Source organism: Callospermophilus lateralis, unplaced genomic scaffold, assembly GCF_048772815.1.
Source record: "Callospermophilus lateralis isolate mCalLat2 unplaced genomic scaffold, mCalLat2.hap1 Scaffold_314, whole genome shotgun sequence".
NCBI lineage: Eukaryota > Metazoa > Chordata > Mammalia > Rodentia > Sciuridae > Callospermophilus > Callospermophilus lateralis.
This window is the reverse complement of record NW_027513751.1, coordinates 1050386-1071435: the sequence shown is the minus strand read 5'-3', so window position 1 is coordinate 1071435 and position 21050 is coordinate 1050386. Positions and strand designations below refer to the sequence as shown.

General features: G+C 46.2%; 1 pseudogene; it reads right to left on the bottom strand.

The window, feature by feature from the left end:
- LOC143387807 (teneurin-4-like) overlaps positions 1–9610 on the bottom strand; it is a 333926-nt pseudogene extending 324316 nt beyond the window's left edge.
- Positions 9611–21050: the final 11440 nt, after the last annotated feature.

Below are 21050 nucleotides of genomic sequence, written 5' to 3'. Positions count from 1 at the left end.
TTTATTTTATTTATTTATTTTTATGTGGTACTGGGGAACCCCATGCCTTGCATGTACTAGGCAAGAACTCTACTGCTGAGCCACAATGCCATCCCCCTGAAGGAGCCATTTTAATTATTAAGGTGAATGCAAAGAGCTGGTCAGGGGATCACAATGATGGAGATGAGTTTCTTTCTACTATGAGCATAGCTGCTCACCCCTTGGTGGATCCTTTGGCCAGCTTTGGGCTCTACACACTCAGAAAGAACAGACAAACAAGAGCAGTCTAGACAACACCCTGTGAAGAATGGCTGAAGAAATTGTCTAGGTCAAAGGAGTTGAGGCTAGATGAGGTGATGAGGTGGAGAATTAGACTCTGCTTTCATATTTTGGAAGGGTCTCACCAGGAAAGAGGAACTGGCCTTGTTTTGTGTGGTTCCAAAGACGGGGAGTAGGAGGGCAGTCATGGTGGGACAAACCACTATTGGAGACCAGGCCCAGAAATCTAGTCTATTAACAACCTTTGAATCTTCAAAAAGGGAGAAAAATAAGAACACATACTTATATTTGCATAAAGAAATCCTGAAGGGATATACAAGAAACTAAAAATCTAGTTACCTGCGAGGAAGGGGATAGACGCGGTAGGAATTGGGTCAGGAAGGAGAAGGGAAGAGTAAAACTTTTTACCATAACCATTTGTATTGCTTGACTTTTGAACCAAGTGAAAATATTACATAGTCAAACAATTAAACTGGAAATGTAACAGAAGCCAGCAAGCAAGTACATCCTCAAACAAGGCTTGGGCTGCCTGGGAAGCACACCTGTGGCACAGGCCCCACCCTGTGGGGCTTTCTAGGACCCTGGGCTTACGAGGTCCTCATGCTCTATTTAATGCTCTGCTCTTGCCATCTAGAAGTTCTTAATGTTTGAGCATGGAGCCCTGCATCTTCATTTTGTACCGGGTCCCCTAAATAGTGTTAGCAGATCCTGCTGGGGAAGAGAGATGATCCTTATCCTTGGGGGATGTGAACTGGGGCTAGAAAGCTGTTTGGCTGAATGCTGGGGGACAGCATCAAGCATGGGCCCTGGGGGTGGAGAAATAGAGCCATTCTTCAAATCTGAAATAAGATCCTGGTCCCTGAATGAAGGCAGGGACCCTGGGTACAAAGTGTGTCTAACACATGGGCCCTAGAGCTCAGATGACCACAGTACAATTGGCTGGGTCTGATCTTGGTTTGTGCCCACTGTTCCTGTGTAATTATGAGCAGTGATCCTATTCATTCAGAAAAGAATTCATTTTAGTCAACAAATTACATGGCCACCCTGTCCTAAGGCTTTCTTGCCAGTAGCCAGCTCCTGGGTATGACAGGCCAGGGGGGAAACCGCTCTGTTTGGACTGTTTAAGGATCAGGGCAGCTGCCTTGTCCCAGATGCTCCACCCCCACTACACACTCATGCATGCACACGTCTGGCCTTGTTCACTAGTAAGCTGATTATTTATAATGTGGCAGAAGATAGTTTTAAGATAAGGAAATGGAACTCAGGCCTGATTGAAACAATGTGCTTATCTCCACCTCTGGAGGAAAGAGTGGCCAGAGAGAGAGAGAGAGAGAGAGAGAGAGAGAGAGAGAGAGAGAGAGATTACTTGGAATAGGTTTACTTGCTTCCTGGAGACCTTCCCCCTCTTCTTATTTTCAAAATGGGTTTAATATGTGAAATGTGATTTGAGCCAGGCAGGGAGGGAGGAGCGGAGGTTGGTTCTCGCTCCAAACAAGCTGATACACATGTTATTCGTTGACATTTCTTAGCCAGACTTTCAAATTAGCAGTCTTAGAACAAAAGGGCTGACAAAGATTAAGACTGTATAGCACTGGGTTTGGTGATGCAGGCCTGTAATCCCAGCTACTCAGGAGGCTGAGGCAGGAGTATCACAAGTTCGAGGCCAGTCTGGGTAACTGAGTGAGGCCCTATCACAAAATAAAATTTAAAAAAAGGGCTGGGAATGTAGCTCAGTGGTAGAGCACTTGCCTAGCATGTGTGAGGCCCCGGGCACCACAAAAAACAAACAAACAAACAAACCCAAACAAAACTAAACAAAAAAAACAACAAGACCTAGAGCTGAGCTAGTAGAACCTCCTCATCTCATGGAGGGGCAGGCATTTGTCCAGGCCCTACAATGTAAACTCTGACTCCTAGCTCCCACATCTCTTGGCTATCTTCTGAATATTTTCTTATCCTATGGGAATAGCTTGGATCTTGCCCATGAGAAAGGATAGCAAAGACTACTAGAAAAAAAAAGTAAAAAATGTAGTGGCATTTTCTGAATGGCTGACCTCCCCTGCATACTTCTGTGCCTCTGTGGAAGCATCCGCCACCTGAAATTCCACTGCTGGCTTGTGCTAAAGAGAGAATTACTCCAAGGGCTGGACCCATCACTAGGTCCCCAGGGCTGACCCAGAGCCATGCAGAGGAAGACAGCGCGGTAGAAAGAAGGATGAAAGTTTGTGAAGCAGTTGGGCCACACTTCACTGAGATCACACTGAAATGCTGTTCTCTCACTTTTTTGAGGATGAGGGGCTGTCAGCAGGGCTCCCAGAGTGGAACAACCCATCCCCTCCAAAGCCCAACTCCTGTACCTCTGACCCCTCCTGGGAGCCATTCCTCCTCAGGTAACCACAGCAGCTGACTCTGCTGGAACAGGCAGAATCGCTGCCTCTACTTTTCAAATTCTCATTTGACTGTTGCCTCTTCCAGAAAGTTCTCCTTTACTTTGTTCTCAAATCATTTTTATTTTTTTGCCCGTTCTCACATCATTATTTCAGTGAATACTTATTCATCACCCACTTTGCACTGTGTTCCATACTAGGTACAGGACTGAGAATTCACCGACAAGAAGCTCTCATTACCCTCAAGTTCACAGTCTTGGGAGTGGGCTATTGAGGAGGTTGGGATAGATGCACCATGAGAATGTGAGATTGAAGGGAAGCACTGGGAGCCAAGGGACATCAAGGGACCCTCCCCAAGCCAGGGTTCCTTGGAGAAGTGAAGACTGCTGTGCTATGTCTTAAAATCTGCTGGCTCATTTTCCTAAGCTCTATTCATTCATGAGACAGATGAAGACAGGGAAGCTCAAGAATGAGAAAAGACTTATCCAAGATCATACACCCAGGACATAATAGAACTGGGATATGGACCTAGATCCATCTACCATGCCTCTTTCCCAGGATGCCAGATTCCTCCCTTTGCTCCTCTATGAAAGGAAGGGATGAATCTCTTCAAGCAAGAGGGGCCAAATTCTAGTAGGGGTATGTAGGGGTGGGAGATGGTGTCGACAAAGGCCCAGAGGGAGGCAACCCTCCCTTCAGGGTAGCTCTGTCTGTCTCCTCAGCCTGGGAGGCCAGGTCAGAGGGCAAACTCATTCTTTCCTGGGCCTCCCCTCCCCAGTGGGGCTGCTGCTATCAGAGGCCTTCGTAAATCAGGCTCCAGTCCACCCCCTGGACTCCAGACCCTGGGGGAAGATCAGGCTGCTTGGCTCCCAGGGAGCTTGCAGAAGCTTCAAAGACTGGGGCCTGATTTATGAGGCTGCCAGAGGCTCCAGGCTGTCCCAGATCAGTGCCTGAACCAGCCCCAAACTGTGCATTAGTCCAGGAATGGGTCAAAGGATCTCAAGCCTGACCCAGAACGTACCAGATCTATTCCATCTGTCTTGCGAGAGGGCTTGGAGTCAGCCATGTATAGCAGGAGAGGTATCCATGTCTGAACTTGTAGAGCAGCCTGGGAATTTTGACCTTGCCTCATGGGGGAACAGATGGGATTGAAGAGACAGGGCCAGGCCATTCTTCTTTTTGTGGCGGGGAGGGGTACTGGGGATTGAACTCAGGGACGCTTATCCTTTGAGCTACATCCCTATCCCTATTTTGTATTTAGAGACAAGGTCTCACTGAGTTGCTTAGCACCTCACTTTTGCTGAGGCTGGCTTTGAACCCATGATCCTCGTGCCTCAGCCTCCCAAGTTGTTGGGAATACAGGTGGGCACCACCATGCCCAGCGTGGCCACTCTTGAAGATGTGGTCCAGGCTGTAGTTAGGAAGCTCGGTTGAGAGAGTCCTTTAGCTGACCTTCAATGCTCATGGCAACCCTTCAAGGGAAATAGTATTCCCCTTTCCATAGGAGGAAATGAAAGCCCAGAGAGGACAAGCAACATGGCAGGTGACAAGCAGCAGGTAGGGTTGGAGCCCAAGTCTGACGCACCTCTGCTTGTCTACTCGGCCTCCCTGTGCGGTATCCCACATTTGGCAAGTCGTTCTTGACCAGTAAAGATGAAGTTCACAGCCTGGCTCATTAATAGCAAGCATGAAACCCTTGACATTCATCTAAGCTCTTCTGTGTGTTTGAGTGAGTGGTGAACGGAGACTGCTCTGTTCAGCACTGGGAACTTCATAAAAGAAGATGAGCTCCCTTGCCGGGGCTACTTCAGGCCCATAGCCTGCCAGGAGAGCTGGGGACCTGGTGGCCTCTTGAGGCCTCTTCCAGCCTGAGGCCCTCAGGTGACTAACCTGGTCTTTCAGCTGGGAGGAGAGCAAACTCTCCAGTGCTCATCCAAATTATAACTTTGTCCAATAATGGCAACTGTAGTGCTCTTGGCCATTTATACATGCTTGCCCAGCAGGTACCAAGTCACAGGGCTCTCAGTGTTTCTTTTATTAACCTGGAAAAGTAAGTCTTTTTATCTGTTTTGCAGAGCTCAAAGGGGTTAATGACCCACAGCTAATGAGTAGCTGAGCTGGGGCTCAGCCTGGGTGCATTTATTTCTAACCCCTCCTGTTTTCATTGCGATATCTTAGCCTCTAACCACAGGCTAGCCTGGGCTAACCCAATGAAGCTCTATGATGGGCCATATGATTGTCATCTCTTTGTTTCTTTGCCCAGATGGTGGCTCAATTGAGAAGAATGCACACTATAAGGGTTACAAATGTGGATACTAGCATCAGAGCCTGGGTCTGGATCCCAAAGTTGCTTCTGGCCAGCTGTGTGAATTTCTACAAGTGCACTCTCTTGGTCTCTGTTTCCTATTCTTTAAAATAGTGATACTGCCTAGCCACCTACCCCAGGGATCTGATGTGACAAGGATCATTCTCAGGAGCACTGCCTCCCCACCCCCCCTTGAACCACAATGGTTCGCTATAAGCAATCAATAACTGTTCACTGTTGTGACAACTCTGCTCCCTTTAGTGCCCAGCATGGGGTTGACATGGAGTGAATAAAGTCCTATGGAAACAATAGGGAGATGAGTGAGAAGGACGTATTGGCAAAGTGTTGGGCAGAACTTCTGTTGCCATTGTAATAGAGAAGATTTGCAGATAGAGTTCATCACATGGACAGTTAAGTCAATCAGTTCGGGTCCTATAGAGCCCCCTTCCCTACATCCTAAAGGCCCATTCAAACTAGAGAAGTACCAAGTCTCCCATCCACTGGTGCCTCACACCTACCCCCGACCCTGGTCTGTTTCTTTAGGACAGCAAAGCAGCTGTCTGGAAGGTACTCAGGGCAGCCACTCCCTGGGACATATCCCTCCCCCAGCCAGGCTGGGAGGCCAGAATGTAGGCCCAGCCAAACATAGGAAACGGAGGCCCAGCAAAGCCAGCAGCTGGGCCACTGGCTGGCTTTTCTTCTGTTCCTTGGGATATTCTGGCAATGAGAAGACAGTCTCAGCAACTTATAGAAAATTTCCCAGGATCTTCCAGTCTCTAAGGGAACAATCTGCTCCTTTCTCACACATTTAAATCCCTTTTCTTGGAAGATCAATTCTTGTGTGGGTGTAACACATGCACTGGTGTGTACACGCACACGCACACACATACACACACTTCATTTGGTCCTGGGTATGACTGATAACATTTCAGTGACAAATCTCATAATAGCCATCACAAATATTTTATTCTCATAAATGCTAAGTTAAAAAAAGTAGCTTTTTTTAAAAAAAAAAGCTTTTTTTTAAAAAAAGTAGTACGTCTTCACAACAGCCCTTGAGAAGGGGCTCTGTCGCCCCCATTCCATGGATGAGGAGAGAGGCGGACTGATTTGTAAAGGACAGGCTACCAGTCATGATGTGGCTGGTGTGTGAGGGCAGGTCCAGAGACCTTTGCCGGCAGTCTACTCCCTCTGCTTGCTCCCTGAAGAACTAAGCAGTTAGAGCTATGTATGGTGGATAAGAGGAATTCTTTTTCACCACTGCAGATTCAGGAAGGAGTCTGAAGTTGCTCCAGAACTGTCCAACAGGAATCACCAGCTGACCTTCTGAGGCAATGCAACCCTGGCCAGCTGTCCCCTCCCTCTCTGGGCCAAGGACTCAGGATCTGAGCCTTGAAGTTCAGTTTGCCTTCTTTTGCACAAACATTTGAAAGCTGAAATGTCCTATATTTTCATCACCAAATCCAGGTTGCCTTCTGTCCTCTTCAAAATACTTCAAAGGGATTTCTGTCCCCCTTGAACTTCTCCAAAAATAAATAGAGAAAGGGAATACCATTTTGTCCTACGTGGAGAATAGACAAACGAACACACTGGGTGGCATTTCCAGGATGGCACAAAACAGCGAACATGTGACTCCATCTCAGTGCCATTTGGCCACCTTTGAGGCAACAGGGGATGATATTTTTCACTCACAGACTCCCCATTAGGGCTACATTTAAATTTTGTTAGTTCTTAAAACCAGAATGTGAAACAAATAAGAAGGCTTGATAAATTAACACCACCTGAATCAGAACTTGGAGTCAGCAGACCAACCACGAGCAAATAAAACATACAAATACCCAAACTGTTTGGGAAAACAAAGACAGTGGCCCAAGAGAAACTAAATCTGCAGCATAAAGCCTGAACCCAGGAAGCAGAAGGCAAGTATTTATCCCATGGCTGGTGATGGCTGCAAAAAGCTCTGCAGAATTATAAAGCCTCATGTGTCATTCTTAACTCACGGAATCCTCTGTCCCCAGTATTGTGCGCTGTCCTGGTCTGGGCTGCCCAGGCTCCTGTCTGCTGCCTTCAAAGCCCTCTGCATGGGTCTCCTGTGTCTTCCCCTGCCCTTTCTCTGGCTCTGGTGAGAATCATCTTTCACTGTTTGATCCCAGCACACCCAGCTTGCTTATCTCTCCTGGCTTCCCTCTCTCCAAGCCAAACACCTCACTCTGCTCCCAGGACCCCCCTTCCTGGCCTCTGACTCCTGGTAGCCTCCACCCCAAACCCTGCTCATCAATCCCCCAGAATGCACTTTGAGCAAGGCACCTGCCTGAGTGCTGGCATCCCCTCAGCATGAGTCAGAGCAATTGCAGCTAGAGAGCGGGGACTCAGCCACCATCTTCTCCCAACCACTGGTGGAGGGAGGACTCAGCTTAAAGAGAAGCTGGCTGAGGGGGCATCAGACTTGCTCCCACCCTTGGTAATAAGGAGCTCATGGGAAGGAAGAGGAGCAGAGAAGACTAAGCTAATAGTCTGAAGTCTGCCTTAAACTCATTCCTCCCCATTACCAGCTCTGCCATGCTTCGTAAGTGGTGGCCCTGGCTGGGGCTTGGAACTGGCATCTGCAAAGCAGAGCTCACGAGCCCTGCCTCACAGCCATCGGCATCATGAGCATCACCATCACCATTGCAGGACAATTTTAGCCATGAAAAGAAGGTGGTATTGCATCTAGAAAAATCTGGTTCTAATTTTGGCATCAGAACTTGGGGAAACGAGGGAACTGCTCTGACTTTGCTTTTTCTCATCTGGAAAGGAAGGGCAAAAAGAGCCCTTTTAAGGCTGACTATTTGAATAGATGATACATACAAAAATGGCTTTATAAGTCGTTAAACTCATACAAATGCAAGCATTTCTCTTGCCAAGCCCAAATCCACCCCCTGGTAACTAACCGGTGCCTGGGATGCCACTCAGAGACATTCTGATCTTGCTATCAACACTTATGAGCCTTGCCTCCTCCTGTCTGAGCAGCCCCATCCCTCAGCCATTTCCAGGGTCTCCAGCTTGTTTCTGGCATCCCCTGGGAGGGGCTCTGCTTGAGGGAGTGTTGATGGGATTTTCTTCCCAGGGAATCTGGGCCAGTGCCCCCTTGCAACTCTCCCCATTAGGAGGCCCACCCACCATCTTTTATCCCACTCCACAGGGCATGTTCTTTAGACACTGAAGTCAGAAACTCGGTGTCCTCTTTTCCTCTGTCATTTCCCTTCCCAGAGGTCCTTGCTCCCCTAGGAGTTAAACAAGGAAGTGGATGATTGGTCCTATTGATTGGAATGATCATTGGAAATATTCCATGCAGATTTACCCCAAATAAATTTGATCTTGAAGTCTCCCCCTCTTTCCCCTTTAATCTTCAGCAGAGCATCTTAGGGATTGTTTAGGAAGGACCTGGACTAGAGTTCTTCAGTGCTAACACCCTGATCATCTATATGCTCTCCAAAATCAGGTCCCCAAAGATACTTTTGTAATCACCATGTCAAGCCCAAGCGTGCAATAACCATTGTTCCCAACACACCTGGCAAAGAACAGACAGCCCTGTTGGCTACACTTGGCTCAGCCTGCACCCTTCCCCTTGCCTGATGAACGCCTGCATTGCAACTCTCTCAGGCAGCTATGGGGACTGCAGAACTTCTTGGTTCTCATGCATTTGGACAGCCATTTGCAGCCCCAAATATGGGGAGACATTGTCCACAGCAGTTTAGTGGCAGTAAAGGCTGTCTGGTTGAATGCTTCTTCATATCAGAGCTCTTTGTAGTCCCTTTAGCAATCTTTTCCTGGGTACCCTCTGAAGGAGGGGGAGACTGCCATTTATGTCCCTCCCTTCTTTGAACACCAGTTTGATCATCTGTAAAATGGAGATAAGGTTATAAAAATAATAGGGTTTCTCTGAGCATCAGATGACATAACAAATATTACATCCTTGTCATTTAGCACAGTGAGCAGTTATTTTGCACTTTCCACAACTTGGCTGAGCTCCTCACTCTTAGCTACCCCCCCCGACACATCACTGACATCTAGTGGCAGACTAAAAGAACTACAGATGTGCATCCCCAAAGCTCCAGACCCTTTATGTGACTTAATTTTAAGGATTGTAGTGTGACCTACAAGTAAGGTCATCCAAGATCTGCCTTGCTTTTCATATCCAAACACTTTCATATTTATTATCTAATTTTATCTCCATGCCAGCCTTTGATGGTGAGCATACTAAAATGGTGAAGAGAGGATCAGAGCCATTTGTGGGATGGGGAGAAGACCAGCCCTAGATAATAAATTTCTTGAGGTCAGGCAATTTGTCTCATCTCATGCCACATCATTCCCTGTGCCTATGACACTGCTTGGCACATAGTAAGTGAACACTGTATATCTGTAGGAAAAAATGACCATTTTAAGAAACCCTATTCTGTGCAGGGCCTTCTCCAGTTTAGGAGTCCACAAGAAGAAAAGATTTGTTCCAGGTGACAAGTGGAAATGCTGCTCAGAAGTAAGTCTGAGAGAAAGCCCCCCTCCATTTACTAAAGATACTGGACAAAAGATCTAGAACAAGCATCCCTCAACTTCTACTCACCTTGTCTGCAAAAGTAGTCTGCCTGGGGCCTCTATCCCTTTTCTCCAGGTCCTTATCCATCTCCCGGAACAGGTCATGCCAGAGGCACGTAGAGTAAGGAGCAAGAAGTGAAGCACAAGAGGCAAGTGGACTGGGGAAAGTGCTTTTCTTTTTCTCCCTGCCTTTGTTCCCTCCCTCTGTCCCTCATTCCTTTCTTCCCTCCTTCTCTGCGTGACACTAGGGATGGAACCCAGTGCTTTGAGCATGCCAGGCAAGTGCTCTACCCCTGAGTCACACTCCTAGTCTGAGCGTGCTTTTCTGGGAGAGGGTTGAAAAGCAGTCCAGGGCTCTAAAGAAAAGCCAGAGTAATTGCAGGAGGGCAGTTACGTGTGGGGCGAGGGGAAGGGCTGGGCTGTTCATAGGGCTTCGAAGGCAGTACTGTGTTCTGTTTTCCAGGTGAGCTGATGGGGGTCACAGAATTTATTCCACACACATGTGTTGTAAATGCTCTTCACTATTTATGAAAAAGTTTCATAATGAATATTTAAAACGAGAGCAGAAGCTGATGCCTATAAATGCAGTAGAGGGATGGAGAAAAGGCAGATGTTAAGAAGTGTGGTTATGAATTTAGTGTCTGTGAAATGTAAGTGGAGGTCTTGAGTTATTCTGAATTTATTTCTGAAAACAATGGACCAGGTCTTGATTTTAATCAACTCCAGGGCTGGCACACAGGGTCATGGCCTTGACCTCTGAGTTGGTCTGACATGGGAACCCACTAACAAGGCTAAGAGGCTCTTGATCAATGGAAGCGGAATTGGACATAGCTACAGCTTGGCTGTGTGATCTGGAACAGGTGACTTTGCTTCTCTGGGCTCCTCGTGTTGTGCGATAAACTATGCTCTTTGCCACACTTTCCTCTTGGGGTTGGTGTGAGGATTTAATAAGAACATGCAAATGAAGGAGCTTTGTAAACTAGAAAACATGGTGTAACTATAGGATGACTATTACTATAACTACTCCTGGCAGAAAAGTCCTCTAAAAATGACATAAAGTGCCCCCAAAATGTGAGGCATTTGTGTTATGACTGGGCATAACTTTGAGCCAAGGGTTTCTGGAACAGATTCAAGCTCTCCTACCACTCCAGCCAAAACAGGTGGAAAGTACACTTAGAAGCTGTCTTCTAGTTCCAGAAGATTTACACTGATGCTGCATAGCACCACAGCTGGGAACCAGACTTCAGGGCCAGAACGTGTGGGTTCAAATCCTAGTGGTGCCACCTGGCTTGGACACAGCATGACCTTGAGCAAGTGACTTAACCTCTCCTCTTTTATGTAAAATAGACAATGTAATAGTAGCTACATCAGAGAGTTCTTATGAGGACAAAATGGGTTTGTATGTAAAGTGCTTGGAACAGTGCCCAGTACAGAGTAATCTGCATATAAATACAGCAGTTATTAATATTATTAAAATGTAGTCTCCACTTTCTGGGGGGAAGAAATATACAGAAGAAATAGGCATTAATTGACATTGGTTAGAAAGCTGGATTAGACACTTGGAAAAACTTTGTGGCTAGGTTGTGTGGTATTCGTCAGGAAATGTGGTGGGCCCCCAGGGAGTTCCTTCATGGCCAGTGTGGGCTGGTAAGATGGGTAGCCTTGTTACCACTGCTGAGGCTCCAGCTCAGCTCCCCACTCTTCAAAAACACAAAGTTGCATAACATAGGGGCCAGGGGAAATCACAGCTAAGTTAGAAAAAGGTTTGGAAAATGCCAAATGATATCTACATCCTTGTCCCTTCACCAAGGTTCCTATTACCCAGAAGACCTGCATCTGTCTGTGGGATGTTGGGAAGGTTCAAGGAACATGTGTGAAACACTTAGAATGGTGCCTGGCATACAACAATCCCAGGGGTATTGCAATTTATTTTGTTGGTCCTTCCTTCCCACCTTCCTCAAGTGATCCCACTAAAGCAGTCTGTCCAAATAGAAATTCGTGCCACTATATACATGTTCTGTATCTGCACTGTCCATATGGCCAATGAGCCACAGATGGCTGTTGAGCACTCAAAATGTGACTAGTGTGACTGAGGAGCTGAGTTTTTTATTTAACATTTTTTTCAGATATTCTTATGGATTTCAAAAAAAGTTACTTAATTTCAGTGAACTTACATGGCTGCCTGTGGCTAGGGGCTACCATATTGGAATCACAGTAGTTCTAAAACCTGGATACAGCCATGTCTCTTCTTGGCCTAAGTCTTTCCAAGTCTCCAATCCCTGTGACACACATCGAGGCCCAGCATAACTTCAAGATGAGGAGGCTGTCTTCCTACTGTGCCTTGCAGCCTGATGGCACAACTCTCTGTTCCCTGATCATATAGGTTGTGCCTCTCTGTCTCTCTGCCTCCAATGAGTTTTGCGGTGTCTGCCTTGTAATGTTTTCTTGAGCTTTTCCTTCCTATCTGAGCAGGATTGATGGCGCCACCTCTGTTCCTTCAGCCTCCGTGCTTTCTTTCCATACTGGCATTAAGCCGGTGGTACTGTACTTGACCAGTTACTGGTCTGTCTTCCTTTCTCATTGCTTCCTGCGGGCTGCCCAGGCCATGTTGCAAGCATGCCCACAGCTGGTATTCTGGGGTGAATGAAGATCTAGAGGATCCGGTACATTCCTTGGGCCCAGATACTCCCTTTTGGGAGAAAACACTAATTTCCACTGAGGCTTTTTGACCAGTCCTCTTAGCATCACTTGAGTACCTTACCACACTTCGTCAGTCCTAAGATGCCAGCAATTGCAAGATGCACTACCAACTCAGTAATAGCCTTCTTGAGACAAGGAAATGGAACACTACTGTCAATGTACACATTGATCATAAAGATATTTTCTGCACTTAGAAATGTTAAAATGTAAAACAACAACAACAAAAATTAAAAAATAACAGGCTTAAAATCAAGAAAAGTTAGGCAAATGATGAATCCATGAGTTGGTCTCTTTGGAGATGCCCCTTCTAGAGAATCTGTCAAGGAGGCCACACAAAGGGCATCTTCCTCAGCTCAGCTCCTCACACCTATGCCAACTGCTCTCCACTGGGCCTCTGGAACAGAAGTTAGCCTTGTCCTATGGTATTCTTAATGAATCAAATGGATTGAACAAAAGGAACTGTTTTCACATTACAAAAATATTACATCATTATTGTACAACATTATTTTTTTCTTCTCCAGGGCCTTTGATCAGCTGTTCCTTCTCCTAGAACGCTTCTACTCTCGATCCCATCTGTCTCTTTTTTATCTTTTCTTATCTCTTAGGTCTCTTTGGTAGGGGGGTCTTCCCATGCATCCCAACTGAAGTTGATCTCACCTCCCCTTTGCTCCATCAGTGTCTCTCAAACTATCTCATTTTCTTCCAAGCACTCATCAGCATTGGTAGTTATCTGTCCAATTATTTATTCTTCATCTTTTTCTGACAAGATTGTAAACTTCTCAAAAGCAAGGATTTTGTATAGTAGGCATTCAAGAAATTTTGTAGGGAGTATAGCTTGGTAGTAGGGCACTTACCTAGCATGTATAGAAGAAGAAGAGTGGAGAGGGGGATGGAGGAGTGGGGGGAGGGGAGGGAAAGGGGGGCGAGCAGCAGAGGGAAGTTTATCAAACTATGTCATGTGCATGGATGAACTATCATGATGAATTCCGCTTTTACATGTAACTGTAACGAACTGATTGAAACAAACAAATAAATAGAATAACAGATTGGAAGGAAGTAAAAAAATATTTTTATTTCCTGAAATTTCAGGAAGAATAAAGTAACAAAGACCCTCTGTGACTCTACTATTCAGAAGACTCACAACTAACCTTTAACTGCATAGTGATCCTTCCAGACATTTTCTGCATGTGTGTGTGTTCACACACTTGTTTAAAATAGTAAAGACGTGGCCTCTTTATTTATATTGATTTCTCATACACCCCCATATGATGACCATCTTTCATATGCACACGCACCTTGGCCACTGCTAGATTTCCCTGTTTAAGTGACCTGGTTGGTTTAACTAGCCCTGCAGGTGGATGCTTAGATTGTTCTAGTCCTCCCATGAAGACAAGCGCATTGCCAGTGAGCATCTTTGTGCAAATACCTAGGTGTGATGTTCTGCTTATTTCCATTAAAATGTTATCACTGGGTCAAAAGGGTATGTACTTGTTACTGGCCTTTGAATGAGGAGTGAAATGGGGTCACTTCTTAGGTGAGGGATCTTAATGTACACAAAGCACCTTGCCAAGTTCAGAGGGAGTTGAGACAGGGATAGGAGACAAGCCCATTTCTACCACTTGCCCAATTTCAGTCAAGTTGGAAAGATGTATTCAGTCCTAGCATACGGGCCAAGCACCCCTGGAAAGATGTTAAGAATTGCATAGAGCTAGTGGCTTCACCATTCGAGGATTTAGTTGTAAACATTATTTTTTTTAAAACAAAGTATCTTGAAAAGTTTTGTGATATACAGGTAAATGCCTGCACATGACAGTGGAGTTTATAATTAAGTTCTATAATTATACTTGACGGATGCCACAATTTGATATAGCACAGGTGTGAGCCACCAACTAACCCCTATTTCAGTTCAAAAGGGTAAAATCACTATTTTCTCTTTCTCAACCTATTTAACAGCTGTTATAAAACCAATAAATATAATTTGACTTCATTTGGAACTCCCATTTCTGCTACTGCTTTATTTTATTTTTATTTATTTATTTATTTATTTATTTATTTATTTTTATTCAAAACATTACAAAGATTTCAGAATCACATCGGTTACACATCCACATTTTTACATAATACCATAATAGTAACTGTTGTATTCTGCTACCTTTCCTATCCTCTACTATCCCCCCTCCCCTCCCCTCCCATCTTCTCTCTCTACCCCATCTACTGTAATTCATTTCTCTTCTTATTTTTTTCCCATTCCCCTCACAAACTCTTATATGTAATTTTGCATAACAATGAGGGTCTCCTTTCATTTCCAAGCAATTTCCCTTTTCTCTCCCTTTCCCTCCCACTTCATGACTCTGCTTAATGTTAATCTTTTCCTCCTGCTCTTCCTCCCTGCTCTGTTCTTGGTTGCTCTCATTATATCAAAGAAGACATTTGGCATTTGTTTTTTAGGGATTGGCTAGCTTCACTTAGCATAATCTGCTCTAGTGCCATCCATTTCCCTGCAAATTCCATGATTTTTGCTACTGCTTTCTTATAAGTCTGGTTAAGCTGAAATTTACAACTTCATGCTACCTGTATCCTCTAACAAATCTACTCTGACATTGGGTAAAAACCTCTAATCTGGGAACCCAGGAGCAAAGGATGTCTGAAATACTGACTTCATCATCCTCTAGGGTTCATACCATCAAAATTGACTCTCACCCCTCCTAGCTGTGCCCTCAACTGCCTTCACTGAGGTCAGATATCAGAGTATGCTGATCCTTCATATGTAAACAGCATCACAGGCTAGACCCATGTTCCATCCTTTGCTGTTCTAATTCTAAAAGCAGTTGTGAGACTGGCCCAATTGCATTATTGAGCTCATTTTACAGATGAGCTATCTGAGGCTCAGAGTAGAGAAGAGACTTGTCCAAGATTCACAATGTATATAAGAGATAGTCGGGATTCAAATCTATGAATTCTGGCTCTCAGTTCTGAGCCTTTTCTATTGTATCTGGGCAGAGCTAGTGGGGTCTACTGAATGTGCCAGGCAGGTCAAGAAGAAAGGTCCCTCTTCCCCTAGCTGGTTTCAGTCCTATGTTGCTGACCTCAAGGCATTACTAGACTTTGTCTTGGTAACTATTGCTCTAAACTAGCTAGGGAAAGGTGACTCTGAGTGGCAGTTCACAAGATCAAGGTGATTGTATATCACCTCCATCTTGAGAGCGATCACAAGATCAAGTTGATATACAGAGAGAACCACCTCGGTGCTGGGCAGACTCAACTTACTATTTTGAATTAATGGCACTAGGAAATGCTAATCCTGTCCTAATTTTACAATAGCAAAATACAAAATTGGCAACTTTGTTTTGACATTTTGCATTACCATGAAATCTCAAAATCTAAGAAGCACTGATTTCTACAACAACTATGCAGATATTTCACATGTGCTCTTTAAGCCTCCAGATGAAACTGGGACCCAGAAAAATTAAATGAAGTCACAAGTGATAGAGTTAGTAAGTGGCCAAGCAGTGCCCTGGAGGCAGGAAGGGGAAGTAACTGAGCAGGGGCACCGCTGTTCGCTCATGCCTTCATTCCATCACTAAACTTTTGCTGAGACCCACTAAAAAGAAAGCCCAGCCTAACAGGAAGGAAGGAGAGCACTAAAGATGGGCAGTCCCAGGTGGAATCCTGCCTTGATGTGGCTGCTGGGGGCACTTCATGGAGCAGTATGTGAAGAGAAGGTCTGGCAGGTGACTCCACCACCTGAATGTCCCCTAAGGGAAACCAATGATCATGTCACCAACTCTTGGGGTTTTAGAGCTGCATATGCTTTTGGGTACCAACTGGTTCAACCAAGTGACTTGGTTGGTTGAAGCAGCCCTGCAGGTGAATATTTAGATTTACAGATGGGAAAACAGAGGTTCAAAGAGGGATTCTAACTTGCCAAGGTCACAGTGTCAAATAATGGCAGAGGCAGGACAAGAACTCACAGACCTGATCCTGATTTCTGCTTTTCCTACTCCAGTAGATTAGTGAATCTACCTCTTCCAAGCAGCAGCCAAGTAAGCTGAAATGGACATCAACTGGAAAGAAATGATAGCATAGTTTCTATTTTATTGGGTACTTGAAGAAAAATGACAACTGTTTAATCCCAAAGTAAACGTCTAGCTTATTTTTTCTCATTTATCAAAATGTACAGCCCTTGGTGGGGTTCAACACTGCACCCCGTGATAAGGATGATGAACATAATGGTTTTCCTCGAGGAACATCTACCATGGTCTCAGACCATCCTCCTCATCGGAAATGGCCCAGGGTCTATTGGTTGCTATCTCATCAAGGCATGAGTGTGTCTGTCTGAGGCCCTTGATGCCACACCCATTTGTGGGGTGCCTTCCTTGTGCATGGCATTTCCACACATGTTGTTGCTATACTTAGTGGACATTACAAGCTGTTGGGAAAGTACTGTCACTCCAGGTGAGCAAGGTAGACCTAGATAGGAAGGTTGGGAGCTTGACCAAGGCCACGGTCAGCTGAGTGGTAGAGCTGGGATCAGAGGCTCACTTTCCAGAGCCCTTCTCCAAGGAGGGCTGTTTATGTACTGAACCCAGCATATACTGCCACATTCTAGCAGTAGATGCTCAACTCCAGGGGGAGCAGAGTATTGGCATCATCTTAAAGGATCTCCCTACAAAATTCTTCCATATTACAAAGGAGAAATGGCAATGGGAGAAATTGGACACCATCTATGCTTCTCATCTGTGTCTCTGTGTCTGGAATCTAGTGCCCAGGTGTTTAATCCAAGGCTAATTAGATGCTGCTTGAAGGTGGGCTGTAAGTGTGGTTGCCGCTATAGTCAGTTGACTTTAAGCAAAGGAGATGAACCTTCATAATGTGGGGGGGGGGGCCTCATCCAATCAGTTGAAAGGCCCTAAGAGCAAAAACTGAGTTTTCTCAGAGAAGAAATTCTACCTCAAGATTGCAGCATCAGCTCCTGCCTGAGATGTGTAAAGAGATTACAAACATAAATATATATATATATATATAAGAGAGAGAGAGAGAGAGAGAGAGAGAGAGAGAGAGAGAGAGATTCCATGTATGTGTATATGTAACCACACACATGCCTTCTCTTGGCTCTGTTCCCTTGGAGAGCATGGACTGACAATCCGCTTTAACCAACTGTTCAAAAGTAACATCACCAGTAAGACAAAAAAGGACATTATGTGCCTCCAAATTATACCTTCAGAAGGACACAACATCTTTATGAAGAATTACTTTTGGAATTGGGAAAAGATAGAAATATTGATTAAAATTTAGAAAAGAACTCTCCTCCTTCCTCAGCTCTCACAGGCCGGCAATGGTGCTGGCTGCCCAGCCTGGTAATCATGGTGCACCCAGCACAGAAATGGTTCATGTGAAGCTTTCCTGGGCTCTGGCTCTGTCCTTGGCCCGGCCTCTCCACCTGCTTCCTCTTTCTCTTCCTGCCTCTCCCTTGCCCTTCCCCAGACCCACAACGAACCTCCTGTAAAATGTGCTTTCAGCCACTCAGCTGGCCTAGGACAACTCCACCTCCTTGATTTTGTGAAGCCGGCATACGTCATGCATCACTGTGCCCACATCTGTGGATTCCCGCTGCAGCTGCTTATCTGTACACAGAGGGATGTTAACATGTACGGTGCTGAGCAGGGACGTGGGAAGGTTCAAGGAAGCGAGGTGCCAGCCACCCTTCCAAGGTGCAGGTGGTTCCAGTGCCAGATCAATGTCACCACCTTCTGTATGCAGTGAGTTGATAAGGGTCGGGCAGCTGCATGGCAGGTTGGCAACAGGAGACAAAACCTAGTCCCACCCTGAGGGTGCTGCTGAAGATGGGGTCTTCTCAAAATCCAGTGGGCATGGGGCTGGTGAGTGGTGACGATGGCTATGCGCTAAGCCAAGGAGGCATGGGGGACTGTTTCAACTAATGGGGTCAGGAAAGACATTTAAACTAGACTCTAAGAATAAGGAGGAATTCACCAGCAAGAAGTGTTAGTTGGTCTGACCCCAAAGCCCTTTCTAAGCCATTCTGGAGTGGAAGGGGTGAGCAGCAGCATCCCATCTAACTCATTCACAGCATCCTAGGCACCATGGATGGGCATCTGTGGCCTGGCACCTAGAGTCTAGGACCTGGCACTCAGGAGGCCCAGTGAAATAGGTGCTGCTGGCGTGGGCGGGGGGGCGGCGGGGGGGTGCGGTGGAGATATTAGTCATTTTGACCAGGGCCAGTTGATAGTGCAAACTTAGGAGCAGAAAGGACTGTCCCTTTATGGCTTCAGGATCTACCAGTTGAAGCACAGACCAGTCAGATGCAAAGGGATGTACATTTCTGGTGAGTTCCAAAGATCAGGGCAAAAAAGAGGTGAGGTGTGCACAGGTCCCTACCTGGAAGGATGGAGGCTTTGCTCTTGAAGGGACGTTGTGGAAACTGGGCCATGGTGTCTGAGAGACAGGCTCTGTCAGGGAAGCTCCTGATCTTGCTCTCTCTGGCTATGGAACTGTGGCCGTTTTCCTGCATCTTGTGCTGTAAAAGAACTCCTTCTTCTTTTAGAGTTCACTCATTTGCCAAAGGGATACAGCCCTACCCAACAACAACCACTGCTGGAGCCTCCTTAAATGGACCAGAACCTGTGCTAGGCACAGGGGTCACAGAGGTAGTGAGGCCCAGGTCAACCTTAGGAGTCAAATAGGATATGGCACATCACATGCACCGAGGCTGTCCTCACCAGAAACAAGGGTCAAACAGGAAAAGATGGATGGAAGGCTGGGTCAAGGAGATCTCAGGGGCAGAGGTGGCTGGATCCTGGCTGGAAGGAACTTGTTAAAATGGCAAATAGTGGGAGAGACACACTCCAGGCAGAGGGATCAACCAAGGTATGGAATTATGAAATATTATCTGTGAGGGAACTCCAGGTTCATGGAAGGAGGGTGAGATATGAGCAGGGAGAGGTGGGGTGGCTGAGGAGGCTGCGGAACCCAGCGGGCCCTGCCTCAGGTCAGGGTGGAGGAGGTGGACTTCCCTGCCCAACCACAAACCGTGATGTTCTGCCATTAGCAGTTCTATTATGAAATATTTAAAGGACACACACATACACATACACACACACCTAGTATACCTGTGCTTGTTAATTTGTTTATACTTGTATATCAATCAGATGAATGATTAAATTCTAGAATGTGGGGGTTGAGTTCTGAGATGTATGTAATTCTTAGAAACTCAGGTAGAGTCCAGGGGGGTGCAGTGTATGATTATGGGAGGGGGCAAAGAGAAGGTATGATCTGAGAGGAAAAGAGGTGCTTTCACTACCACATGGGGTGGGGCAGGCTGTTCACTGCTCAAGGACACACAGCTCCAGAGCACTGGTTCGGAGCTGGTGGCCTTGGGGGCACTATTTTCTAATTCACACAAAGGTACAGCCTGGCTCAGGCTGGGGTGCAGTGGCCATTCTCCTTTTTCATGGAAGCCCTGTCTGAGTAGCCTTCCTAAGGCTTCCAGCACTAATGTGTATGCACACATTTTCATGTCCATGCACGGGGTTCCCACCAGTCAAGGGAATCATTCCTGGGGAGTCACCTTCTAGGTTAGCCAGGCTGGATTCCTGCAGCCCTTCTTTCCTTCTCCAGGGACCCCACCAGGATCCTCCTTTTTCTTCAAGGCAGAGCACCTCCACCTCCAGGAAGTCCTCCACCCACTGCCCAGTTGCTTATTCTTTTAATGTCCTCTGAACACCAACCAGCTTCTTCCTAATTCAGACTAAGGTAGAGAAGGTCAGCTCTGCCATCCATCCAGCACTGCCTTGTTTTAGGAGGAGAGAAGCCAAAATGGGTATCTTGGCCTTCACTGGTTGTAGTGATCTTCAGCCTTGATTGACAATGAAGGGCTTCTCGGATGGGTAGAGTCTGGCTGGGAAGGTAATGAAAGCTTAGCAGCCAACTAAAGCAAAGATGAAAACCTTCCCTTCATCTCATGGTCTCTTCAGTGAGAAAGCAGCTGGCCCTGGGGTCAGAGTTGGCAGCGGGTCAGGGACAGAGCTGGACTTCATTCAGGAGGGGGAGGAGGAAGAGAAGGAAGAGAGGAAGACAGAAGGGGGCATAGATATCTTGGAGCAGATCCATGATCCAGGGAGGAAAAGCATAAAGAAAATTAATACTCTTCAGATCCTGATTCTCTGAACTTCATGGGATTCTGTCTGACTTCCTCCCCCGCCTATTGGACTGGTGTGTGTGGATGTGGGGGGAGGGGGAGGGGACGCTTCAGATTTCATGAAATCCATTTTAATCACTCTCTGCAATCCACAACACTCTGTAATTACATGTCTCTTATGCTCAAGTATTAAAAAACTCACCGAGAAAGCAACATTAAGCTTGCAAGCGGAAACGTGAAAATTCATGAAACGCACAATTAAGGATCCAATGACAATGTTAACTCTCTCCTTTGCCAGCCCAGGCACTGGGGATTACCAACAAAACCGGCAAAACTAGACCCTGAGGCATCTGCCTCCCACACCAGACACCCTCCCCCTGCCACACCAGCTCTCTGGTGGGTTCCCATTTGCTGCCCAGCCTTAGAGTGGGGGACAGGAAAAGCTGTATGTGAGAAATGCCTCCTAATGCTTACTGTCACTTTGCAGAACACCTGGAAGACATGGCCTGAAGTTCTTTGCCACAAGCCAGGGGAATTGGAGAAGGTGTGGGGTTGTGGCCAGTCTCCTGGCACAGTGGCTCCAGCTTCCAAAGTGCCAGGGTTCTAGCTCCACCTCCCTCTCAGTCCCTTGCCACCAACCATACACCCACCAAGCACTCCATAAACTCGTATC